The 22,375-nt window shown below is 36.9% G+C and overlaps 2 long non-coding RNA genes across 2 annotated transcripts; both read right to left on the bottom strand.

Annotated features, from left to right (window-relative positions):
- Positions 1–2,794: 2,794 nt before the first annotated feature.
- LOC119690840 lies at positions 2,795–5,239 on the bottom strand. Its single transcript, XR_007267987.1, has 6 exons — positions 4,984–5,239; positions 4,454–4,551; positions 4,294–4,359; positions 3,812–3,901; positions 3,654–3,716; positions 2,795–3,500 (listed from the first exon to the last, which is right to left on the bottom strand). It is a non-coding gene; the product is annotated as an uncharacterized LOC119690840 (long non-coding RNA).
- A 6,219-nt stretch (positions 5,240–11,458) lies between these two features.
- On the bottom strand, positions 11,459–12,741 carry LOC125490945. Its single transcript, XR_007267986.1, has 2 exons — positions 12,174–12,741; positions 11,459–12,143 (listed from the first exon to the last, which is right to left on the bottom strand). It is a non-coding gene; the product is annotated as an uncharacterized LOC125490945 (long non-coding RNA).
- Between the last annotated feature and the right edge of the window lie 9,634 nt (positions 12,742–22,375).

The raw sequence follows: 22,375 nt of genomic DNA, 5'->3' as shown, positions 1-22,375 counted from the left end.
TCGGCAGCAGTCGTTAAGCCTAGTCAGAGGCCTTCGGGCGGCTTGAAAACATCTGACAGTCGGGTTGCCCACTTACCCGACAACTCTCTCAGCACAAGCTTGCTTGTGTTGGGGTCCACCAACCCGCACTTGGCCAGCGTGGTGGACTAGGCCTAAACCCTTCCTTCATTGGAAGGAGACCCGTGCCCCAGCAGTGGGGACGTAATGGGTCGTGATGATGATGATGATGATGATTCCCGGCTAACTTACACTGACACTCAATGCGATGCCAACAGGACTTGTTTTAATTTTAATGTGTTTAAAATTAAAACAAGTCCTTTCAGTGAAATTCCCTATCTTAATTCACTATATTTAAGTTTAACTTTGCTTTCATGTGGCATCGCTGTGGGACACCCTGTATACTGAAGCACTCAATGTACCATGAATTCAATATTAGTTTTGGAAATGCCCCATTGCTCCGGATAGAGTATTAATCCGATTTTGTATATCGATCGTTTCTAATCCTCGGTTAGGCTTTAGGCTACCTAGGCTACCTACAGTGACTGAAATAGTCCTAGTCGTTATAGTTATACGGATATTTCGTTTTATGTACGTTCAAAATACTGGGGTACGTTTGGGCTGTATTTCATTGGGTAGGTACTGTGTTTTACAGGTACTGTTGCACAAATACTATCATGTATGTAGTATTATACACTGGCAAGCTATGAATAAGGCGAAAACTCAATTAAAATAAGAGAAAATAAACGGAATATTTACGTGTTTAGTTGGTAATATTCTGTTTCGCTGTTAAATGTACTTCAATATTGCAGACGGCGTCACTAATTTAGTCTTTTCGGTTTAGGAGTAATTTGATGCTATTGTCACTAACTTTTTCTTGCTTGTGAGTGTAATATTTGTGTTAATATAAGATAACTAGCTGTTCCCGCGCGCTTCGCTTCGCCTTAAAAAGTTTTCCCGTGGGAATTCCGGGATAAAAAGTAGCATATGTTCTTTCCCAGGGTCTAAACCATATGTATACCAAATTTCATTTAAATCCGTTCAGTAGTTTTGGCGTGAAAGAGTAACAGACAGACAGACAGACAGACAGACACAGTTACTTTCGCATTTATAATATTAGTTAGGATTAGGATAGGATGTATGCTATACAATTAAATCCAACTAAAAGCCTATTCACAAAAGCAATATATCTTTCAGTACCTACCTATAAGGTTTCGGTAAACGATAGAGCGATTGTCGTGCCAGCATGGCATCTTTATCTTCCCGATAACTCCGTATTAAACCGATTCGAACGTCACTATATCGTGGTCAGCGGTAATCAAAGTGATTTGATTGGTGGGTTGTTTAAGCGAGCACTATGCGTTTATCTATGTACGTAGATAAAGACATAGGTTGGTTTTGCTTATTTTGTGTTTTTATGTTTAAATTGTATTAGGTATTTTGTATGGTTCCTGGGTATATATATATTTTTTTTTAATACTTTATTAACACAAATATGTGATATAAGTGTACAAAAGGTGGACTTAATGCTAAAAGCATTTTCTACCAGCCACCCTACTGGAGCTACAAGTAAAAAGGTAGAAAGGTGCAAAAAAGATAAGTAAATGAAAGCAGGAAAAACTAAAAAGTCATTTGATAATTAACTGAAAAGAAATACATAAAATATACATATAACAACAAATGATAAATATAAATTATTTATACAGCAATATTTTCTTTCTTCCTTTCTTATGAATATAGAAAAGTTGGAGTTAATAGTTTAATAACTCTGACCCACAGTCTCACCCACACATGCACGCCTCACACACACAGACAACACGGCTCTAGCAATCGTAATACCCGGGTATTAGGCAAATGCGATTGGACGAGCCCGGCCAAATCTATGCAGTCCACCTGCCAGGCTTTCTGCCTTGTTAGAGATTGTGAACTCTTTGCTGATAGGTTTATAACCTATTTTTATATTGATGTTTATTTGTTCAAAGGTAGTGTTTTGTTTTTTGACAGAAGAAGAAAAGTAGGTTAGACGGTGAACTATTTGGTTTATAGATTTGCCTGACACTCTAGTACGGGTTTTGCTATTTATGAAACGAAAAAAGTTTACGTTTTCTCCTGTCATATACCTCCTGGCATTCATTATCAGTTAAGACGCTCTATGTTCCGAGAGCGAATTCTATCCAGGGGGTGAGGAAGCCCCGCACAGGCCACGCCCTATGCCCAATGAAAATGCTTCGCGCGCTTTTCGTTACGTCGCAGTCGCAACTCTCAGGAGTTGTATTTAGCACAGAGTAATTAACCATACAGAGAGATAATGAAACACAACATTAAGTATATTTTTTTTAAATAGTATTTTTTTAATCTATTGCTTAATTATAATATACGGTTATTCTAAAGTATAGTAAAGTATATATATTCTATTATAATAATAATTAAGCAATAGATTTACAAAATTCTTTTTTAAAATATTATTACTAGTTATTTTATTAGAGACGTTTATAAAATAATATACTTGTATGGAAAACCATAAACACAGTAGTAGGTATGTAAGCATCTCAGTAGGTTAAGATGGTATGCCCAACTTCTCAATTTATTTACTGCAAAAATCAACGTCATGCTTTCCAGCATCTTCCCATCTATTTTTATTTACGCATCATTTAAATCTACGTAATGGGTACTTAATCAGTACTTCCAATAAATAAATAAATTTCGTAAAAAAATGTTTGTGGTTGATAAAACACAGTTTTTTTTTATTACCGACATAAAATACTATACATAAAACTTTTTTTTCGATCTCGCATACAAAATTCCACAGTAGGTATAAAATTTTGTATGGGAGATCGAAAAAAAAAAGTTTTATTATATAGTATTTTAATACGGTAGGTATATTAAAAAAACTGTGTTATGTCAACCGAGTTTTATCATTTGTGAGGTTATGACATCGCTAAATTTAAAGGATAGTACAGGAGATTGAAAATACAAAAAAATATATTATGTAAAAATATGTATTTATTTATTTCAGTTTTTTCCCATTTCTCATAGACATAATCTTGGATATTAGAAAAAACCTTTCTGTAAAAACTGGAACATCCATAGCAGACATGAGCCCCTCAAACTGGGAGAAGCCTATGCCTGTAGCAGTTATTCCAGTAGCAGCGGCGACATTGATGTCGGCTGTTTCAGTCTTCGAAGAATTTTCCGATTTTATTTTAAAAACAAAAAAAAAACACGCACTCACGCCTTGTACTAATGTACTCCCTTGTGGGGTAAAACAACACGACACATATTACATTCAAATATAAATGTTGATAGGAAGCCAGCTCGCTTTTCCTCTTTTAATATGCAGTTCTCAAGCTTGCAGCCAAATAAATCATTATGGTGGGCTTTTTCTTTTAATTGTGACAGTAGTCAGTACATAGTTAAAATCAATTATTCTTCTCCCATTAACTGGCTCATAATTTTCATTATCTTTTTCTGGTCCAATTGTAAACTGGTGGTACTCATCCGATCTAAAAAAAAAAATTAAATTTTATAGAAGATCTACAAAAATACCAAAACGTAATGTCATGCTCCGTGGCTAACCACTAGGCATTCATTTAGTAATGTATGGAAAAATATCATAATACATTGAATAAGATGCGAAAAGGTGCCAAAGTACTTACTCATCATTTTGAGATACTGAAGTACTTGGTTCAGCGGCATGAAGAAAGGACTGGTTCATTATTCTGAAAAAAAAAAACAGAAATAGTTCAGAATTGTTATCTCTTGACCGCTGCTTCAACTTCTCCACCACTTTTAAACTTGAAAAGTACTTACATACTTATCATCTATCAGTATCTTATTTTCAGTACTAAGCTCCAGTGGCGTCAGATTCATCAGTTGTACTTCATTGTTGGACTGTCCACTTGATCTAAAACATTAACAATTATGAAATAAAGCAACTATAAGTACCTATAACTAGAAGAAAAAAGTAGAAAGTTATTGGTATAGGAACAATAAATAAACGAAAAAAAAACTTCTTAGGCGGCAAACGTTTTAAGATATGATAAAACGCACAGGTGTGAGATATTCTAAGAACAATCATTGCTAAAAAACCGCTAAAATGTATAAACAATAGCCTAGCCATAAAACAAAGGCGCTTTATTTTCAATAAAACAAAAGACATGCCCATTTGTAATAAAGGATTATGCAGGTAAAAAAACTAGGGAAAAGATGTTGACCGATGCAGGGCGGCAGACGGCAGACAGTTGCAAGTTTATGATAAAAAAAAATACTACAATAAGTAGGTAGATAGGTACTTACTCATTGTTTTGAGTGAATTGGAGTGAACTTGGTCCAGCGGTATCAGCGGTGTAGTCATAAATCGAACTGAAAAAAAGGTTTTTTTTTAATTTTATTGTTTTTTTGTAATTTTTAAAAGGTTCAGCTAGGTATAAGTTGTTAGATCATAGTAGATACTCACTTATTGTCTTCGATAATGTTTGGCGTGATACTTCTAGTGGTACCTTGTTCCACTAGGGTCAGTTTCGTTAGTTGGACTTGTCGGTTTTACTGCTTGACCTAAAATATTAGATATTATTAATGACGTAATATGTATGTAACTTTAGTGTTGACCAACAAAATATGATGTGGTTAATTACTCGGGCGCATGTCATTTACACTCTGTATAAATAGAAACGTTACACTATATTTTGACTACTCTGTGATGGAATTATGTCAAAAGGCATAATTATGAATCTTGTTACATAGTAGATAGAGCTCAAAATGGCCTAGGCCGGGTGTGAATTGGCTCTAACCATTGTAACTACGTATCTATAATGCAAATAATTACCTATATAAATAAAAGATTTTGACAGTTCATTTTCCGTTGCATGAAAGACATTGAAAATGTTTTGAATGATTAGAAATGTGTCAAAATCTTCTTATAATTTTTGTATGAACCTACCTACAGTAAGTAAGTATAAATCCAAAATACATAATACATTTACTTACCCAAATACGGCAGGTTTTATTATTCCTACTTTTATTTTCCGTTTTCTCATGCACACCTTCCGTAGTTCTTTATTTTTTTTGTTACCCATATCGGTCACTACTTAGTTAAATGTAAGACAATCACACACTGGTACTTATTAAATTTTTTGGTGTCAAAACAATGTATAAGAGTAAATTATTTAATTACGAAACGACTTGTTCAGCGCGGCACAGAGCGTCCGTAACAAAACCACTCGCGGCGAGGTCCACCCGCCGACTGACTGAGCCGAGCGAAGCAATACTCTGGCTCGCCCAACGCAATAAGGTTGAAAGTTGCACACATTGAATTTGAATGATGTTTTGTATAACTTTGTAATAACGAAATATTGAGATTTTTTCTAAAACCTCACATTGGATTGGTATTAACTTTACATTTGACTTTAGTTCAATACATGTTGAATGTAATAGGTCAAAAAAAATATATTGTTGTCGCTGAAAATATCGAGTATTTCGAGACAAACAAATTTATTCGTTCAGTTTTTTAAACTTTTTTTTACCGCAAGTGCAGTAGACATTTGATAATTCTATTTCTATTTCAATTTTATTCATACCCTTCACTCAGTTATGATTTTTTTTTGGGTTTGTACTGCTATTGGTTAGTGGCAAACATTGCGACGTAAAAAACTTCGATTTCACGTAAAAGTGAAGCAGACCTCACCTTAAAAGTTTCATGATAGTTTCCGCTACAGATACATACATAATATACGATAAAACGTAAACTTGTATAGTTTTCGCCAAACTATCAAACCTGTAGGTAGGCGTTTGTCTTTTGTTTTTTTACTGAGAAATACAAGAATAGGCGTGTGTGTGACGTTATTAAATGTTATTCAGAATGAAGCACTGTGTGAGTTCCCGCGATTCATCTTGCAATGAGAGATTTACAACCATAGACAAACAACCATAGATTATAGCCAGCATCTAAAAAAAAATGCAGTGCTGTTGAGTATAAAGTCATCTATAATCTATGGTTGTTTGTCTATGGTTGAAAATCTCCCATTACTGCCCCTTTTACAAGACTTATATACAGGGTGTATATAAAAAATATAAAGACCGCAGATATTATCTAAGCGATAACGGGATGTAAACTTCGTCTTGGACCTCCATTAAAACTTTTCTTGTTACAATATTGTTGTGAATAAAACTTAGTAGGTACTACCCGTTTACTTTGAGTCTGCCGTTGACTAGGAAAGGTTCTGGCCAAGTAACTTATTTATTCACGAAGTCTCGCCTGTGGTAGGCAGATGTGCATTGCTGCATTAACTTGTTATGTGGTTTAATGGTAGGATGCCTATAGTGCGTAACATAGACAGAAATAGATTCAGTAAACCTTGAGAAAGCTTTTTCCGTTTCAGAAATAAAAAACAGTGTTAAAAATTGGGGTAGGTAAAGGTGAATAAACTTTGGATGCACAGAAGGAGCTTCCCCGAGTGACGTAATAAGTATTCTAGTTACTGACGACCGAATGGCGTAATGGTTAGTGACCCTGACTACTGAGCCGAAGGTCCCGGGTTCGATTCCCGGCTGGGGCAGATATTTGTTTAAGCACAGATATTTGTTCTCGGGTCTTGGATGTGCCCGTAAAATGGCAATAGGCCCGCCCCCTATTACATTGGGACTAACATACACTCTGCCGAAAAGTGGGTGCAGCAATGCACCTCTGCCTACCCCGCAAGGGAGTACATTAGTACAAGGCGTGAGTGCGTGTGTTTTTTTAATACGTCTGGCACATCCTGGACAGTCAGAGACTGTCGCTAATCTGACTGGCTTATCCTTTCACTACGTTTCACCCTCGTCAAAGGATTAACCTAAGTCCTAATTGATTACAAGGTTTAGGTATCTATAAATTGGCGAAAGCGTCTTGTAAGAATCTATATTTTATGTCCTAGTAGCTTTTCCTTAAGTTTCACTTGGCCTTAAAGGTATTCAGGTGGAAATGATGAGATAGAAAGTAGTTTATATATATAACTTTGTATAAGCTATATACTATAACGTTAACGGTTGCGAGCAGAGGTAGGCTGCTGCAAGGACAATCTTTGCAAGTGGGGCTATACCGTTGGTACCAACCTATGCGACAGTGGTACCGCCCCCCAGACTATGGAGAATTTACTCTCCTGTCCCCTGTGCCCATCCACCTGCACTCGGGAAGACTTACTCCAGGCCAACCAGAATGCTATCAAACTTGCTTCTTTTTGTTCAGGTCAAATTTAAAAATTCGCATGTGTGTAAAAATTGAATGCATTTCAAAATGACACGAAATAAGAAGACTGTATCACGTTTCATCTAAATCCTTGCAGTGGTTTTTTTGTAAAAGAGTAAAAACATACACAAAAACTAACAAACTGACAAGATTCAAATAGAAGTATAGGTACCTAGATTAGTAGGTATGTCTAGGAAACTCCATTAAACATTTCAATTTCCAACTTCCAATACTTTTCAGCCGTTCGATTTCCTTCGTCTGGGAAGTAACTAAGTGTTAACACAATAAAACGACATCTCAAAACATCTATTAACCCGAAATCTAATTACTTCAACGTTTCCTAATCACAGGAAACAGCTTGCTAGCAATTCGGTGTTAATAAATAAATTTAATTGCGAATCTGCAACGGACGGTTAGCTGAGCGCTCGTTAGACTAGCAGCCTGAGCATGAAATTAGTTTTGTTAAATGAATTTTGTGCCCATTCGTATGACGAGAAGTCTTAAGGCGTTCTCTGTCTCTTTCTTCGTCTAGCCGTCTCGCTCGCGCGTAAATAAATGAACGTTTCAGGAGGATATGATGACGATATGAATATTGAGGATAGAGAAATTTGTAGGTGATGTGAAGGCCTAAATGTATAATTGACTAAATGAGCATTGATTGCTGCGGATAATAGATGGCCTCTTTAGTGCTAGAACGAAGACCGTAATAAAATATTCAGTGTAAAGGTATAATCAACATTAAAATAGAGAATACTCACTTTATTTGATATTGTTTGACTTTTAAATGTAATGTAATTTTTAATGTAATTTTAGATGTAATATTAATTTTGCATGTAATTATTTGAAACAGGACATTGCATGTTATAATTATAGTATACCTACACTTAATTTGTACGTCCAACTAGGACAGAACATAGCGCTAATTTTAAAACCCTACCATCATGTTGTACCTATGTTTCACAAATAAATAATTTTGATTTTGATTTTAAAAAAAATACTTAGAAAACTTGAATCCAAAAAGCTACGTTTTTAAAAATATCTACCAACAGATCGAAAACCTCGCATCAGAAATATTTTATTTCCTAGCAAATAAAGCAAACTAATCCAGCTTGGCCGGTCGGGTACCAGGGTATAAGCCCTCTAGAGAGTCTCGAGCCAGACGCGGCCTATCATAATCTGTTTTTGTAGCAAACAAGCTGCGGAAAACCTAGGAAACTGGCTAACTTTTTGGAAAATTATTACGTAGTAATGTTAGTTTTACGTCCATAGCTTTTTATGTAAGTACGTCTGGGAGTTTAAGACATAAACCTTATGCGATAATGGCTTATCAAACCATAAAAACGTTCACTTTAACAACCATAAGTAGATGTAGGTACTTACTACTTACCCTACTAGTAAAGTATCCATAGAACTTTAAAAAAAATATTTAGCTATATGTAAATAGGCATCAATAGTTTATCAAATATGCGTACTAAATACTCCCTAAAAGAAATGAAGGAATCCCTAAGGTACCAAAGAACCGCATTAAAATCTATTTTTATAAGCAAGTAAACAAATACCTACCAGGCGAATATGAATACACAGGGGCTCAAGCATCAACCATCCCGACACATTAGCTATTCCGTCAGTCGACGCCTGTGCTATCACGAACTGTTGCATATTTATGAACGCCTAGTACCTATCCCGTGTGTCGTGTATAAATTAACACGGGCCTAAGTAGTTTCGGTATGTGTATTAAGTACGTTTGGAGTTTTATTCGCGATGTTTGTTTGTCTGTCATTGTTTTAAAATATTGCATAAAGTTCCACTTCCGAATATTGAACGCACAAGGAATAATCTATCACTTTGTATTGTCTAACACAACCGTATTCCAAATACATTTTCGACAACTTTTTTATTATTTTAAATAAATTGTACGGATTCTGTAATATCGTGATAAAATTTCCAATACAGAATATACTTAGCAAAAGTGGTTTAAGAAGGCGAAAGGGAGTGTTGTGTATAATATCACGTGACTAATAATACACTTCGTATGTTTCTTACGTGCATAATTTTCACAAATTTCCTTTGTAGTCCAAGAAATAAGTTTTCCAGAATAACAAACTACAAATCGATCCATTTTGGTTCAAAATAATAACTCTTTTTAAGCATTCTACAGTGCGACAAACTTATCTGTTCCGGTGATAGCGAACTAAATTGATCCATATCTCATTACTTACTAATGAATTGTATATTGTAAAAGATTAGATGGGTTTATTAACACCGCAAGAGCGAATTAACAATACGAGCAAACTTAAAATCTTATAGAATTAACGAATATTAGACAGTCATTTATGTGAGCTGTCACTGGAACAGATAAGTTTGTGGCACTGTAGTTTCATAGTTATACAATACAATACAATACAATATAACTTTATTGAACAAAGTTATGTTGGTTTATTTGTTCGCAGTGTGATAGGTTTGTAACCGCATCTATCCATTGTATCCTAAGTTATTGCGGACATATTGGTGATTGCGGTCAGATGCATTGTTTGGCAACTACATGTGATACCACCATTCAAGCGAGGTGACAAGACGTGATATATTATATCGTATACTTTACTGTATGTCAATATTTCAATACAGGGTGTTAGGGGAATTGCAAATGGAAATGGGGTGGCTCAGGAGGTAATTCTGAACCACTTTTGTCCAAATGTTTAGAAAAACTCGTAAAAAATATGTTCGTCATGTAATTTCTTACTGATATATATATATATATATATATATATATATATATATATATATATATATTTGTATATAGAGCACTATGAAACAATACTGTGGTTTTTGAAAAAACTTATCATTTTAATTAAGTATATTTATATATGTATTTCGTTTATTTTCCAAAAACAAATTATAATAGGTACATAAGTTTACAACAAAAATCTATAAGTATTCTAAACTAATATCAAGTTTAATGTAATATTATGTACTTATACCTAATTTACTAAAAAGCAACATTAATAGAAATAATATTCAGAAACAAGCTGTAAATTCGCTCTCTCCATAGCACAAAAATATTATATTCAACGTCGTGCTACTCGCTACTGTCGAGAAAAACAAAAGCATTTCATCTGGAACAGCTTGCAACAAATTGTAATTTCTGCGGCTACATTATGCTTTGACTCGCAAAATAGGATTATTGTACAGTCCGTTCCAAATAAAATGCCATAATAATAATTGAGAACTATTTTTTTAATAATACGTCAAATGAATATACGTACCTACGTATCTTATCTAGGTAGATTATCTTGAGTTAATAGGGAATAGCGATCAAAAAGCTTTCCTACGCAGTTAAATCTTTTATGTTATATGCTTAAAATCTGTTGAATATTGTAAATAATATGTGGGGACATCAAATAATAATTGTAAAATAACTGATTTCCCTTACTTTCAAATATTTAGTATATAAATCATCATCAACTTAAATCATCTTCAATGACATTTTCCCAATCACAAACTTAATTTCATAGTAAATTTCTCGTTAACCAGATATTTTCAAATAGAAAACTGTAAGTACCTAATCTATATATAACATATAGCAGAATCACATTTGACTGATTTCTACCTAAATGGATTAAATATCAAACCTCATCCACATTTATTTATTATAAATAAGAATTCCCCTCAGGAACGTCGTACAAACACACATAATATTATTATTCACACTGAAACACGAACCCTTTCAAAAATTCCCGCCACTTCCACTGACGTACGGTTACTTTCTCGTTATTTGCACTGAATATATACAGGGTGATTTTAAAATTTCATACCATCTAAGCTGACGTTGGTTTTACTGTGCGCCGTAAAATTTTCTCGAAAACTAGCTGTGTGAAAGCAACCTAGATGTGTATTTGTATGACGGGGAGGGGGGTGTCCGCCGGGCATCTCGTCTGGCGGTGGATTCATCGTGCGGGCGGAAATAATAGGTTCTTCGTGTAGTTCGTATCTTGATTATTCAGATTACAATCAACACTTAATGTAACACTGCAATGATGCAGACGGATTACTTTTAGAAACGCGGCAAGTTCGATACAGCACACTGTTTCCCGTGTCACGTCCAACTCGTCCAAGCTCAGAATCCAGAATGGCGGCATGGCCGGTTCACTTTTTAAACGTCACGTGACCTCTTACTTTTTAAAATGTTGCCAGGGCTGTATCGACCTTACCCAAGGAAAATCCCTTGACGTTTCTGGTTCGATTACGACGCGTTTACACGCTCAAATCAACATCGATGCGGCGTTTGTCTGCCAACGCTGCGACACGGCCATCATGACATCTCACACGTCCTCGTGTGAGTTATCTGGAAAGAAAGAAAAACAACCGCAGTAACTGAATTTTACTCGGCCAGTCCTGACCTAGTCAGGGAAGAAAGCAGTGGGCTCATGAACTCTGCATTCATCACACTGATGAACTAACTTTAACTTGAACAGTATCAGACAAAAAGTCATTAAATCTCAAAATTGGATATCAAAGTTCAATTAGTTACACGTTTCAAAAAGGAAAATTTCAAAACAGCTTAAACCCATTGATGGAACAGCAATAACGTAAAAATAATCGAAGAATGTATACACAGCTTAAATTAGTCATACTCTAATCCAAGACAACCTCTCTCTGGCGTCTGATAGTGACTCAAGACAACCTCTATCCGGCGTCAGTCTACTACGACTTCCATCTAGTGGTATCAGACAAAACAAATCAATACCTACTCGAAAGTGAATCCACTATCTTTAACTCTGTACTAAACAAAAACACGGATCAGGATCTGTTTACCAATGGTCCTTGCTCACTTGTCCGGCCTCCATCCGGTTACCCAAGTACTCATCACGAATGCACACCTCCATCCGGTGTCATTCCAGTGCCTCCATCCAGCACTCACTAACACCTCCATCCAGTGTTAGTCTTGTACTACCACTTCCATCCAGTGGCATTAAACAATTGAGCAAGACACACCACAGAAAAACACAATTCAATCGATTGCTTCATCATTACTTAGCATAAAAAAGATCATAATAAAAAATAGGGAATCAACTTTCGGACATTTACCTAATGAGGTCATGGACGCATGTTCATAACCCTAATAACCTTAGCTTAACAGGACCTCAGGATTTGATCAACCTCAATGTCATAACCTTTTTTTTTTAAAGTCAACAGGTCTGGCAACCCGACAGATTAACAGTTCCAGGACTCGAACCTCGAAAATAATTCCACAGTACCGGTCACACTAACCTCATCCACGTAATGAAACATCTAGCCTCTAAACTTTGAAGCTACAGTCATAGTTTAAACGAAAACAGCTCACCAGATTAATGCAACATCCCAGCAGGCGCGCTCACTACGCATAGATCGACCCTCTTCTCCTTGGCTGCACCGCATCCACTCGCTCCTCCACTGGCAGCATCCTGGTCCTCTCTGCTACGCTTTGGACAGCTGGATGCGAAGTGTCCCTGGCCCTGGCAGTGGAAGCCAGTGACCGCAGTCTTCGCTTTGTATGAAAAGCTCCGTGAAGTCACTCCATGTCATCCAGGGGAAAGATACAGTTGACAGCCACGTGGACGCATGACCTTTCAGAGCGCGGCTCAAGGCCACCATAAGCCGTGCGCCTAGCAGATTCTCGTCGTTGATGCACAGGTCCGCAGTCGACATCCAAGAACGTGCGTCGACATCGGATTTACTGGCATCGTAATCGGGTAACCTCAGCTCGGACGACGACGACGGCGTTTTCATAGCTCGAACAAGCGTCAGGAAATTCCGATTCGGTTGTTCTAGAAGCTGCTGCCATTTCTCGTCTTTCGTGTCGTGGTGTGAAGCACGTGGGGTGGCGTCTTCTGATCCCACATCTGATGACGGGGAGGGGGGTGTCCGCCGGGCATCTCGTCTGGCGGTGGATTCATCGTGCGGGCGGAAATAATAGGTTCTTCGTGTAGTTCGTATCTTGATTATTCAGATTACAATCAACACTTAATGTAACACTGCAATGATGCAGACGGATTACTTTTAGAATCGCGGCAAGTTCGATACAGCACACTGTTTCCCGTGTCACGTCCAACTCGTCCAAGCTCAGAATCCAGAATGGCGGCATGGCCGGTTCACTTTTTAAACGTCACGTGACCTCTTACTTTTTAAAATGTTGCCAGGGCTGTATCGACCTTACCCAAGGAAAATCCCTTGACGTTTCTGGTTCGATTACGACGCGTTTACACGCTCAAATCAACATCGATGCGGCGTTTGTCTGCCAACGCTGCGACATGTATATTATTCATCAAAGCTGTACCGCGGTTGGAAAGTCAAGAACGAAATATCTTAGAGAAGTTGGAGTTAAACTAAATCTTTGTTTGAGGAAAAATATGAAGACGATTTTGTATCTTCTTTAAAAAATACTTCGTATATGGCATGGCTTGAAAAAAGGTACGTAGGGTAGGTTGTACGTAAATATTTAGTGTTATCTTCAAATGTTCAGTCAAAAACTATCGTAGCTTACATAAAGGTATTAGGTATATTAAAAATGTCTGAACCCCAACAAAGGGATTCATTCTCATTCCCAATTCAAACTCATTAATGTAATTTATACAAGCAATTATTTCGTCTAATATGTAGGTACTCATACTCGCGTATTATCTCATCTACACATCCTGTATATGTAGGTAAGTTGAGTAGACTTATACATAATTCAGGGCAAACGTCAGTTGGTAATGTATTAGACGGTCTGCTAAATATTTATACGAGAAGCAATTTACTAATGAATTTTAGTTCGTCTAATTCTGTGTCTAGATAAGCGAGTAAAGTTCTTCCGTCCGGCTATGCTGTCATAAGCATAATTGAGACATTCTTATACCGAGAATATGTAGCAAATTACGGGTAACACAATATATGATTTTGGTCTTTCTTTAGTAAAATAAATGTATCAAACCGGTACACATACTAGAACACTAGATAAAAAACTGTAAGTACTTAAGTACTCCTTGTACATCATGTCCAAAAATATCATTTAGAAACTGCTATTGTGTATATGTGTGAGCATAAATAGATCAGTGTATAAACATTGTTTTTCACGGAGTTTCAGCTGAAATTAAAGTCGTTCAGAACCCCCCTTCGGTTTTTTAACACACTGTATATGATTTTATAAGTGTGAATGCTGATATACGCGCCAGAGTTGCTATTGTTACACAGAATATTATAAGCAGGATACAAAAGGCAACAAAACGGGAATCTTTGTTTACAATTTAACAATATCATAACTGGTGTTGTGTAGAGCGATGGTAGCATAAGCGGAAGGCAGTAGAGAGCCACGAAATCAGCGGTTTTGTGGCCTAATCCGTGATTTACGAGCAATAAAAAAGTTAAAAAAAATATATAAAATATAATATGAACACTCACACTGTACTCCCTTGCGGGGTAGGCAGAGGTGCATTGCTGCACCCACTTTTCGCCAGTGTTATGTTAGTCCCAATGTAATAGGGGGCGGGCCTATTGCCATTTTACGGGCACATCCAAGACCCGAGAAAAAATATCTGTGTTTAAACAAATATCTGCCCCAGCCGGGAATCGAACCCGGGACCTTCGGCTCAGTAAAAAAGTTCCCGTAAAATAGCACCACATTGCTTCTAGAAGGAAGAAACTAGCTTAATGACGCCGTCTACATCATTGAAGTGCATTTAATAGCGCATCAGAATATTACCAACTAAAAAGTCAATATTCTTATATTAAATTTGAATAATTAGGTTTTTGTTCAATTTCATATTTCGTAAGTGGAACTTTTTCATTGCTCGCGAGTGCTCTTGCTCCGTTCGTTGGAACCATAGCATCGAAGGATGAAAGCAAAAGTTTTGTGCTGTGAAGTTGTCGGTTCGTGAAATATACTTCATCACGAAACATAGAGTAGGGAATCGTTCTGATATTCTTATTTAAACCTCCCCCGAAAGAAGAAAACTCCTTCTCAACTTTAATTTAGTATAAATTATGTTTTTGCAACATCCTGTGCGTATAATATCATTTACTGGATACATAGTGTAACAAAACCTTTTTATTACTTACATATTTTCGAATACCTATTTTTATAACACTCACATGCCTCCCTCAAAGTATGAATATTCGCAGGTATTTCCAACATCTTGTCAACTGGAATGAAACATCAAAGAGAAAAATACAGTAACACATTTTTGCTCTAATACATTTTTATCGATAACTGGAAACTTTCTCGTCACTCAAGAGGTGCGTTCCAAATAATACCCCGAGGTTTGGACCCAAAGAGAAATGTGCCGTGTCTGACATCGCACTCAAGTTGATCCCAAAGTGTCGCAGACCACTAAACTTTTGTTGCTAAAACATTTTTAGTCTTGCGACGTGCTTCGAAATTTAAAAGTTTATTTTTGCGGGGCGTTCTGCTTTTGGACCGTGGCAGTGGCCTTAAATTATAATGATTTTGTTTATGTTTTTATGGACGGTAAAACAAATAGTTGGTGCCTAGATGTAAAATAAAATACCTACACATCAAAGACGCCGCGATTTTGTCAAATTGTATTATTTTTTATGTTTAGGAATTGTATTTCAGTATATACATGTAGGATCTACATTTTACAACGTTATCTACACCACATACAAAACTTTAAAACCCTTTTTCTAGAAACTTAGCGTTGTAAATGCACTTATTTTTAATCACCGATACAAATTTCCACAGAAGGTATGTAACTTTGTATGGGTGATCGAAAAAGAAACATTTTCTAGGGTAAGTTTTATCAGTTTGATGAGTAGAATATGTTTTTTTTTAGATATCTCTTTTACTCCCTATAAGTTAGCGATCTCGTAATTAGCAATTTAGCATAATCTCCTTACTGGGTAAAACTTGAAAGTCCTAAAGCGTTCATAAAAATCTTGAATGGACCTCAAAAGTAATAAATTTGTTCACTGAGCAGAATATAAAAACTCTCCGAGAGAATATTTCAATGTCTCCAAAGTTCTGATCGCTGGAAAGAGTTTGCCTGCTGTAAAAAACAAGATCATCTTTTATAATCATACGAATTGGGCCGTGTCAAGATAGGTTATAATTATATTTATTTTATACGAGCTGCTTGCTTGCTTAAATGTGCAAGCTGAAGTGGCAGTGGGCTGATCATATCTGCCGAAGAACCGATAACCGTTTGGGTAGACGAGTTCTCGAGTGGAGACCACGAACAGGCAAACGCAGCGTGGGACGCCCTCCTGCCCGCTGGACTGATGACCTTAGGCGGGTAGCCGGTAGTGGTTGGATGAGGAAGGCCAAGGACCGAGTGTTGTGGCGATCCCTGGGAGAGGCCTATGTCCAGCAGTGGATGATTATTGGCTGATTATGATTATACTAGCTGTTCCCGCGAGTTTCGCTTCGCCTTAAAAAGTTTTCCTGTGGGAATTCCGCGATAAAAAAGCTATTTGTTAATTCAGGGTGTCAGCTGACATACCAAAGTTTATTAACATCGGTTCAGCCTTTTTGACTTGAAGACGTGACAACATACACTCATACTCACAAACTATCACATTTGTAGAATTATAGTAGGATACCTCACTTATTTTATTTTTATGCTTAAATAGTTTTCAGTTCACTTTCAGTATAGGTACGGGTCAAACACGTTCCTCTATTTTGCTACGCCATTTTCGATTAGCAACATTACATAGGTACTGCGATTAATTCCAAATTTGTTTTCAAACTCGCAAATGGTTAACAATAACATCAATTTATTCAGGAACATGAATTGGTATTACATCGTGCGAAATCAAATCAAAAATGATAATATTTCACCAAAGTCCAAGAGTAATAAGACAAAATCCAATTCCAGTAAAACTATAATAACCGACATCCAATTTGATCCAGAAAATATCTTGTATTTTCTCGAATATTCCCTCGTCTTTCTTTAATCCATGGCATAACACACTTTCATCAAAGCATTTACTGACTTATTGGGCACGACATAAAATCTATATTTGTCTGATTCTCTGAAGTGTCAAAGGGCCAGTAAAGAATATTGTTGGACATATTGATCCTGGCGTCAAAACACGGCTTTGGACTCAAGTCCATCGTCGAGGGTCTACTCCGAAATTGTTACGGCACTGTAGCTAAGGCGGTAGTGAAGCTGATTCCAAAGCTGAGGGCCGCGGGTTCAAATCCCGCCCAGGGCAAACACTTGTGTGATAAGCATTCTGTGTTTGCCATGTGTCTGGTTGTCATTTATATAATTCAATATGTATCTATATAATATGTATTTGTGTAGATATATTAGCTGTCCGATACCCATATCACAGGTTCTGCCTAGCTTGGGGTCGGACGGCCGTGTGTGAGATGTCCACACATATTTATTTATTATTTGTTATGGATGAGTGTGCCCGAACAGTGTTGTGATGTTGCATCTATCGAACAATGTAAAACGCTACTATTGCAGCAAGTTTTTGCATAAGTATAATACTATTTAAAGACATGCTGCAATAGAATACACTGTTCCAGCAAACTACTCAATCAAAATAAGAATTTATTAAGTCACAGGAATACATACACATAGGAACAGTTATATCCGAAAATATAAAGTATAACATATACATACATAAAATAAAAGTACCGAAGGGTCAAGGGGGACTCGAAATATTTTTTTATACCAGGGGGGTCGCATTATGAAAAAGGTTGAAAAACACTGCATAAAGTCACAGGAAAAATCATTAAATCTTAAATTGCATTATCAAATTATAGTTAGTGTTAAGTTTCAAATAAGCATTTTAAGATTTCCGGAATTTCTGCTGGCTGGTTATATTGTCTTTTATTACCCTATTAGGTATAGAGGTATTTGAACCATGAATTGGAAGGATACCCTGTCTATTCCAAAATATCGGAGTAAACCCCCTAACATTTCCAATGACAGTCCAAGAAGATATAAATCGTAAATAATAATCCTTCTGAGTTATTATTTTCCTGTCCCACGACTACTTTTTGTTATTAATTTGTTTGTTACACAATTATTATTGAGTGTTTGTGCTCGAGTTTATTACTTTCTTCTAAGTTTAAGACCGTGCAGTATGTGTTTTATACGCGTTAGACGGGGTTTTGATGCTAAGCTTTAGACTCGTAATAAAATCGCAGAAGTCCACTTCTGCTAGTTGAGTTATACGTATGTTACTCACGTAAATATGGTTGCAGCACCTGTTTCAGCCTTGCACAATCCAACTTCTGCATTGCTATTATTAGGTATGTTTCAGGAAAAGGTCAGATCAACTCTTTCCATCCATTTGAAGATATTTAAGACAAGTAGGAGGTTCCGTAGTCGTAGATCGTAACTGATCACTGAAGTTAAGCAACAACTGGCACGGTCAGCCATTGGATGGGTAACCGATTTCAAGTGGTTCTTTTCTGGACGCTTCCGTGCTTCGGACGGCACGTTAAGCCGTGGGTCCCGATTGCTGCTTCAGCAGCAGTCGTTAAGCCTAGTTAGAGGCCTTCGGGCAGCCGACAGTCGGGTTACCCACTTACCCGACAACTTCAGTGCATTGTACTCATCAAAAACGGCGATACCGCTTGCGACCTATCATGTGAGTACAAATGTACAGCGAAAAGCGTGTGACGCTTGCGAGTCACCTCTGATTACCCCTTCGGGGATTACAGTCGTGAGCATAAATGTATGTAAGACAAGTATAAAATATAAAATCAGAGAATATTCTAGGAATTTTACACTAATATATGGGTATTTAGCGAAATTCCGGTCCCGGCACTGGGGGCCACTCTATATGATGAAAATAATGTATCGGCGACCTGCTGCGCGAGCCATATGACTCTATCTTGTTGTAGCAAACGTGCCGATTGCCCGACAGCTCTCGCTCATTAGTTTTTCATATGTATAGAGTCGTCATATCTGCCGAAGAACCGATAACCGTTGGTGTAGACGGGTTTTCGAGTGGAGACCAAGAACGGCAAACGAAGCGTGGAACGCCCTCCTGCCCGCTGGACTGACGACCTTAGGCGGGTAGCCGGTAGTAGTTGGATGAGGAAGGCCGAGGACCGAGTGTTGTGGCACTCCTTGGGATAGGCCTATGTCCAGCAGTGGATGATTATTGGGTGATGATGATGTATGTATAGAGTAACCCCCGCCGGTACTATTTCCCCTTAGCTTATACACAACCGGCGTGTTTGCCGACTATCTCTGCGTAAACTGCTCGTATTTACACACGCTTCGTGCAAACACACACACATATTTTCATTCAGTAATACGTTGGCAGTTTACTGGAAGGATTCGTGTTTCCTTAGCATGTTGTGACAATATTTGCGGATGTCAAATACATAAACGCTCGAAGCAAAAGTTTCTTGTAGCATCTATAAGATGTTATTATCTTACTTTGGTATTGCAGAGAAATTGGCCCTGTGAAACAAGTCTATTACAGGCGTCGATAAACTGCTGTGTTTATCGCGAATTATGACATTTATAGTGTCGTTTATATAAGTCGATAACGGACCGGAACGGACAACTTCTTCTATCGTGTAAATGCACTAAACTGACTTCCTCCAGTGTTTTGCTACTCTTATTGCGAGATCATTGCCCTGACGCTATTCCGACTGGCTAATATTTTCAACACGACTGCAAACGCTATTCCACCTCTATTTTAGTGGTTGGCTAATTATTGTTGATGGTTGTCTTACAAACTCATACCAACTTTTCTCTTTACAGATCTACGGATAGCAACTACAACGCAACAAAACAGGTGAGTAATTCAACATTACCATTAACATTACCATTATAAATAACAACATTTTACTAAGTACCTAGTTATATTTTTTTCTAATCTAAAAATCCTTTGCCCGGCTAATGTTTTGAGGTGGTTAAGGCTGTATCAGTGACAGCAGACACTACACCGACAGCGAACCACTCAGCCATAGGAACGCAATATCGTGAAGTGGCTCGTTTTACTCCACTTTACCCTAGTGTCGGGTTATTCCTATCTCGTACACTAAGACCGTATCTCATGAAATAATATATGTAATTATGTATATAAGCCGAAATGACTGCCATATTTGCTTAGGAACTCATTATTGTGTGCGGTAAAGGGTTGTTATCGTCCCGTAGGGTTGATAGGTATTGTTTTGTAAAGTAAATAATGTGCCACGGCCACCTTTTGGCATCGTATGCAACACGCAACGGACGCATCGCACTCAGTATTCTATGTGTAGAAATTCACACACAAGTGCGTTCACTTCATCGGTATTGCCGACGCCCTCGACGACTCTCCATGCATTTCTGAAAGTCCGTTTGGAGAAAATTAATAAAATATGTAAAAAACTATAAATTTACCAATATGAGAAGGACCCAACAATATGGTAGTTTAGATGATCTATATCTTTGTGACGCCTTCTCATTTTCCTTGAAAATTTTAAGAGTAACAAAGGATGCCGTTTTTTTGCGTCAGGTCTTTGGTTGATTGCCGGCTTTGGCAGATTTTTGGGTATTGAATTGATATAAAAAGAGAATGGCCATTTCTCTATGGCGCAATGACTCGCCAGAACAGCCATTGATGAAACATAATTATACTGATTTGTAGTCCATGACTACAGTATATCCTGGTGTAAACTTTATTATTATGAGGCATGGGAGAACGAAGATATAGGTGCTGAAAGATCAAGTCTTTGTACTGTACTAGAGGTTTCCCTCAAGCAAAGTTTTTTTTCAAATCGTTTAGATTTTTTAAAATATTTTTCCCTCATTGAGAAGACTATTATCACTGAATAAAAATAGGTTTGGTTAGTAGCTGCAAAGCGGGTCAGATTTGGCCATTCTCTTTTTTGAAAAGGGTAAAAAATTCCGTACATTCCATCACTGGGGACTGGAGTAAGGCGATACAGATTTTTTCTAGCCATTGTAGGTACAGTTAACTATGCAAAGACATGCAATTCATAATTATAAATGTCTTATATGGCCGGTCAGAAAAGGGTATACCTACATATATTTTATCTTCCTTTACTTAATCAAATGATAAATATTATTATGGTAGTGTAACTAAACTTTCTGTATAAGATAAGAAGATGAAATAAACCGCATTCAAACTACTTAATAATCAGTGACTCATAGCCTGAAAACTATTTCTTCCAACCAACTTCCAATATTGTCTAATGATTACCTTCCATCTCAGCATTACGTAGAGGAAGCACCAACAAAATAACCACTCGAGGTGCCCTACTCCGAACAACAAGCGACAAAATGCGATTCCAAAGCGATTTGAAAGTGAGTTAGTATAAAATCGACGCACTAATGTTGAAATGGACGCATCGAATACGGTTGTAATGATATCAGTATTTGGCCTTTATAGCTATGTCGGTTAGGATTAGGAGTAATTTTGTGTAATGTTCGCATGTTACCTTTAAAAAGAGCGTAAAGGATCACTATTATCAAACCTTAGGTTGGAAATTATAATTATGTAAGTAAGTATATGTATGTATTAATACAGCCAGTATATATTAAGTGTATTTTGTCTCTTAGGTATATGTGTATTTATATTATTATTTAAGTAGGTTGAATAGGTAGGATAATTCTAGTTTCTAGGTTTATTTTGGACATGCTTAATGTAGTCTTAGTTACTTATATGTCTGGATTTACTGTTTTTTTATTATTGTATAAAAGAGTTTTGTTAAATTTACCTGAGTTTTCCACCAACCAAGGGTTGGCTGGAAGAAATTGCTTTTTGGCAATGAGCCCGCCTTTGTGTACTAACTTCTTCTTAATTTGTATTTTGTCTGTGTATGTTATTTTTTAAGTATGCAATAAAGTGTCTATAAATAAAAAATAAATAAATAAATGTCACTGGAACTTTTTCATTGCTCGAGAGTGTATACTGTACTACGCCCTCCAGCCAGCATGATGGACAGCCTTAGATAATCCGGTAGTGACTGGATGAGGAAGGCTCCTTGAGAGAGGCCTATATCCGGCATTTGACGATTACTGACTACAGTTCATAGTGAATACGGCGAGAGAGAGAAAAAATCTAATATCCTCCTAATATTATAAATGCGAAAGTTTGTGAGTATGTGTGTATGTTTGTTACATCTTCATGTCAAAACGGCTGAACCAATTTAAATGAAATTTGGTATGGTATGGAGTTAGCTGTTACCCTGAATTAACA

The sequence above is a fragment of the Plutella xylostella genome, chromosome 28, assembly GCF_932276165.1.
Source record: "Plutella xylostella chromosome 28, ilPluXylo3.1, whole genome shotgun sequence".
Taxonomy (NCBI): domain Eukaryota; kingdom Metazoa; phylum Arthropoda; class Insecta; order Lepidoptera; family Plutellidae; genus Plutella; species Plutella xylostella.
This window is presented reverse-complemented; position numbering and strand designations above follow the sequence as displayed.